Genomic DNA, 5,632 nt, shown 5'->3' with positions numbered 1-5,632 from the left:
ATAGTCAATGCCTTTAGCTGAGCCGTTATAGCTGTAGTTGTATATACCTCCAGAATTCCTGCTATATTGCCTTGTGGCAGTCTCTGAGTTGGTTAGCAGTCATCATTTTAATTAGCTCATAAGCTTCCTCATAGCTCTTAGCCCTTAAGGCTCCACCTGATGCTGTATCGAGCATGGGTCTTGACTGTGCTCCCGAACCATTATAGAAGCAATTGATTACCATCCAATCAGGCATTCCATGATGAGGACACTTCCTATGCATCTCCTTGTAGCGCTCTCAAGCTTCACATAAAGATTTTCCCGACTGATGTGCAAATTGAGTAAGAGCATTCCTGATTGCAACTATTTTTGCCATAGGGAAGAATTTAGTAAGAAATTTCTGAGCAAGATCCTCCCAAGTCTCAATAGAACCTGTTGATAGAGAGTGCAACCAGCTCTTAGCTTTATCCCTCAGAGAAAAAGGGAAAAGTCTGAGTTTCACAGCATCTTCCGAAACACCGTTGAACTTGAAGGTTTCACAGATCTCGATGAAATCCCTAATGTGCATATTAGGATCTTCCATTGGAGCACCCCCAAACTTGACTAAATTCTGTACCATTTGAATCATGCCAGACTTGATTTGAAAGGTATTAGCTGTAATGGCTGCTCTGAAAATGCTAGATCTAATGTCATTCATTTTCGGTTGAGAATAATCCTTCAATGTTGTTGTTTCTGCTACTGGTTCTCCCATTGCAATGATCACTTCTATTTCAACTTCCACTAGTGCGTCCTTACAAGATTGAGAACGTGTTCGTATACACGCTCTCTCGAGTACCAGAAACACATAAGGAAATTAAACTTTGTAGGAAGAATAATCCGAGTCAGTGAACTTTAACGACCACTGATGACAAGCACATAAACTAAATTTAACACCGAGTCCTCGGTAGCGGCGCCAAAAACTTGATCGCACAAAACACACAAGTATACGCGGTCACAAGTAGTGTAAGATTAAGTTCAGTTCGTTCACACAGAGAGTGGTTTAATTCAGAACGTGCACTTATGAAACAATGTATGATTATTATTTACTGTTAAGACAAGTATCAATTTGTTTTGGTTTAACTAATTAAAATTAATTATGCTATAATGGATTAACTAAGAGATTGAAATCGAGTTACTTATGTGAAATAAAATCTGGGATTCTAACTTTATTAAATACTTCATTCAGAGTTTATGCCTTTAATCATAGTATGTGACGGTGATGATAACTAATCAGATAACAAGAAATCAGTGCACGCTATCTTTCATTATACGTGTACCCTACTACCCAGCATCCACAATTTATATAGAAGCTGGGCATACACCAATTATGCTTAGTATGTCTATAAGATTTGAAAACATAATGGTTTAAGAGCAGTTTATCCATTGAAATTACATAAAGCAGCGTAAGATGGTTAAAATTATACTACGAATCATGCATGACAAAACATCCATAAACCTATGCTAGCATGACAAGTCCTAAACCTCTATATCCACGTTCGCATTCAATAGAGATTAAGAAAAAACTTAGATGTTAGTTATGCATCCAAGAATATTAAGCACAACCATACGAGAATATCAATAATTCATCACACACTAAAACTTTAAGGCAGTCAACTACTAAAATCCATAAATAAATCCACTAAAATCCCATAATAACGATTAGTTCATAATCGAATGTCTTGTCATCATGGGTCATAATGAAAACATGATAGTAAAAAGGTTCAGAACACTACAAGAGAATATAAAAGTACTAGGGTTTAGAACAAATCCAAAATAAGCATCCAAATTATCGTCTAATTAGAAGAATACAAAAGAACGAAGTAGAACTAAATCTTCTTCTTCGTAGCTGTCTTGTGTGCTTTAGGTTTTCCAGAGTTCTCCCTTTGTTCCTTGTTGTTTAATTCATCTCCTTTTACTTTATTTATATGCTCCCGGTTGACTTGGCCGCTCAGAATATCCAAAACATTCTAAAAACAGGATTCTGTCTGCCCGACCTCGCGCGTGCATGCCTAGGTCAAGCACGGGCGCGCTCTGCTACTGGAAAATAGGGTGCGGGCGCGCATAGGTCAAGCACGGGTGTGCCTAGCTACTGGAAAAATTCTGCAGTTTTCTTATTTCTCGTTCTGATATTCTCGCAAGCGCTCGCACTTCATTTGCTAATCTTTTATCACCATAAAAGCATATAGAAGTCCATTCCTGCCTCCAACTAAAGCCCTGCATAGACTCAACATAAAATTCATTAAAACACCATATATTTGAGGTCAAATCATCAACTTAAGCCGATATGAAGCGTTCTAAATGGATATAAAATCCACTTATCAGTAGAGTGTTTGCAATTTGTTTGTACAGAAGTTTAGGCTTAGAGGTTAAGGATAGTTGAGTGTTTGAGCTTGCAGTATTAGTTGTTTGAATTTGTGAGATTTGAATTGATTAGACATTTTTCTTGGTACCTTCACCATCTTCCCTTTTCTTCCTTCTCTTTTCATCTCCCCTCTTCTTATCATCCATTTTCTTGTCTTCTACTTTGCTACCAGTTGCTTTAGAAGATTGAATTGGATTTGAGCCAGAAGATTTTTGCTCATTGTTTTTCTGCTCATCATCATCCTTGCCATCAGTTGTATTGAACTGTGTAGTTGGCAAGATGGTCACAACATTCTGTAGGTATCTTCCCAGCATCCTAATCATCTCCTCATCTTCAGTTGTTTTGAAGTTCTTCCTCTTTAGATCAGTTTCCAATGTCATAATTAATCTTGTATTTACCCTTACACAGTTTTTGGGTATGATGAAGTATCTGCACTATTTAGTTTATGGATAAATATAGGCTACCCCTTGCTTGGATGTAGATAGGCTTCAGGAAAAGCAATTATCTAAGCTCTCTAGAGTTTTTTGAGTAATTGGATGTCCTCTGATATTACTGGATTAACTCTGTCAATTATTACATCCAGCTCAGATGCTCTCATAATTTGAAGATTTGAGAGAAACACTTACAGACATCCGTCCAAACCACAGTCATTGACATTAGCTACTATCCTCTTCTCCAAAAAGTTGTCAACCTTTACTATTACCACTCTTTAGAAATTGATGTTGTTGGCCAAAGCTTTCTTGTAAGTGATGTAGTTGTTGGCCATACAGAATCTTAGAACTTCCAGTAGCTCATTGAACTCCTTATCTCGACAGGGTCCTACTACAGCTTTTGGAGTCTGTCTTTACTAACATCTTGAGAGAGTTTTAATTACATAGAACTTTGACCATAGTGAGTAGTAGATTTTCCAGCCTTTTTAGATTATAAAGTTTACCAGCTTCCTTGGACTATTAAATCCTAGCTTCTATCCCCCATAGTCTTGTTGGCAGGCAGGAGTAGTGGATTTGGAATTTTTGGCTCACAGCTTTAGGAAGAGCAGGTAAAGGAACATTCAAGGCACCCATGATAGCCCCCAAGGAAACTGAATTCTGCATTTGAAGATGTTTGTGGGAGTCTACCAGGGTCCTGATATCATTCTGTTGCCTCTGCACTAGAAAAGTGAGAGCATTGACCTGAGTTGTGAGTGAGTCATTGGAGGCTTGGAGAGTTGAAACTTGCTGTTGTAGAGATTGAATCTGGAGATTTATTGATATAGAAGTAGGTTGGTAGGAGCTTGAAGAGATAGGAGCACCAAAAGTAGCTTGAACTATCTTCTTAATCTCTTGCATTAAAAGAGCGGATGGTTCATATCTAGCTTGATGAAGTTGATCCAGTATGACCCTTATGTCATTGTTACTTGTAATATGATAGTTACATACTCCTCTATAAACCTAGCCAAAACCGCATCCATCTCTAGAATGAATTCTTTGTCTAACCAAGCATCTATATTTCCATCTTGTTCAGTTTTATTAACAATTTTCTGATGTTGTTCTTCAACATCTATTTTGTAAGACAGCAAGATTGCTTGATAGTCCTGATTGGACATGTCTGTTGTAAGAAGCTGTTGTGTTATGTTGGCAAGTCCAGAGAGTTGATTTACTAGAAGGTCATTCATGGTGATTGGTTGAGCCTGAGCATCCTATAGCCACTGGAAGATTAGGTGTGAGGGTTGTTGAGAAGGGATTGATATAGAAGGGATATCTATTGGGTTTGAGGTGGAGGGTTATAGTTCAGGACCAACACCTGTGACAGATGCCACAGTTTGACTCACAGTTGGAACTGTGGTTGTTCACCTTCAATTGAATTGGAGGGGATTTGACCAGGTCACTGTCATGTACCATTGCCTCAAACCCTTGCTCTTCTTGCAAAGAACTGGCACTTGAATGTGCTTGACAGCTTCCACTAGTGCTTTTTCTGTCAACCCTGCATTTAGAAAAATCTGCATCTGTATATCCAATAGCTTCAAATCATGTTCCCTTAGGATACCATAATCCTAAGTTTGGTGTCCCCTTTAAGTATCTGAAAATTCTCTTCACAACCATCAAATGTGATTCTTTTGGATTGGCTTGAAATCTTGCACACAGACATGTTGCAAATATAATGTCTGGTCTACTAGCAGTTAAATACAACAAAGATCCAATCATTCCTCTATAACCTGAAATGCCTATACTTTTTCCTTTCTTATCTTCATCCAACTTTGTAGCTGTAGACATAGGTGTTGATGCAGGTGAATAATCAACCACATCAAACTTCTTCAATAAATCTTTAACATACTTGGTTTGGCTGATGAAGATTTCATCACTTTTTTGATTGACTTGAAGTCCAAGAAAGTAACTTAACTCTCCCATCATACTCATTTAATATTCACTCTGCATGAGTTTTGAGAATCTTTGACATTACTTTTCATTAGTAGAACCAAAAATAAAATCATCCACATAGATCTGAACTAGGATTATATCACCACCATGCTGTTTGTAGAGAGAGCCTTATAAATAGTTCATCTAGTGAATCCATGTTTAAACAAAAATTCTGATAGTGTGTCATACCATGCTCTAGGTGATTTCTTTAGTCCATAGAGAGCCTTTAGAAGTTGGTAGATACAATCTGGAAATTCAAGATCTTTAAAGCCAGGTGGCTGTTGCACATAAACTTCTTCTAACTCACCATTTAGGAATGCACTTTTTACATCCATTTGATACACTTTAAAGTTTGAGTGTGCAGCAAATGCAAGAAATATTCTTATTGCTTCAAGTCTTGTAACTGGAGCAAAAGTTTTATTATAATTAATTCCTTCTTCCTGTGATTAGCCTTTTACAACCAATCTTGTTTTGTTTCTTATTACAATCCCATTTTCATCCATTTTGTTCCTGAACACCCACTTTGTTCTAATTACACTTCTGTTCTTTGTTCCATTACTAATTTCCAAACTTTGTTTCTTTCAAACTGATTTAGCTCCTCTTGCATAACAGATATCCAATCGGGATCATGTTAGATATATTTGATAATGTCATGGCTAATATTGTTTATGTTTAGATTTCAGATCTTACTTAACAGGATAAATCAGTACTTAACTGTTGATCAGTACTTATACTGGAAGTCAGGACTTAAGGATATCAGTACTTATATTATCAGGAGATAATCATCAGAAGTTAGATATCAGAACCTAAGTGCTGAAGGATGATCAGAGAAGGACAGTAGCTGATTAAAGGAAAG

The 5,632-nt window shown here is 37.1% G+C and overlaps 1 non-coding gene across 1 annotated transcript; it reads left to right on the top strand.

Moving 5' to 3' along the window:
- Positions 1-233: 233 nt before the first annotated feature.
- LOC141716501 (small nucleolar RNA R71) lies at positions 234-340 on the top strand. The gene has a single exon (XR_012573209.1). It is a non-coding gene; the product is annotated as a small nucleolar RNA R71 (small nucleolar RNA).
- The last annotated feature ends 5,292 nt before the right edge of the window (positions 341-5,632 follow it).

The sequence above is a fragment of the Apium graveolens genome, chromosome 3, assembly GCF_009905375.1.
Source record: "Apium graveolens cultivar Ventura chromosome 3, ASM990537v1, whole genome shotgun sequence".
In the NCBI taxonomy this organism is placed as follows: Eukaryota; Viridiplantae; Streptophyta; class Magnoliopsida; order Apiales; family Apiaceae; genus Apium; species Apium graveolens.
The sequence above is the reverse complement of the archived record's forward strand: the minus strand, read 5'-3'. Positions and strand labels throughout refer to the sequence as shown.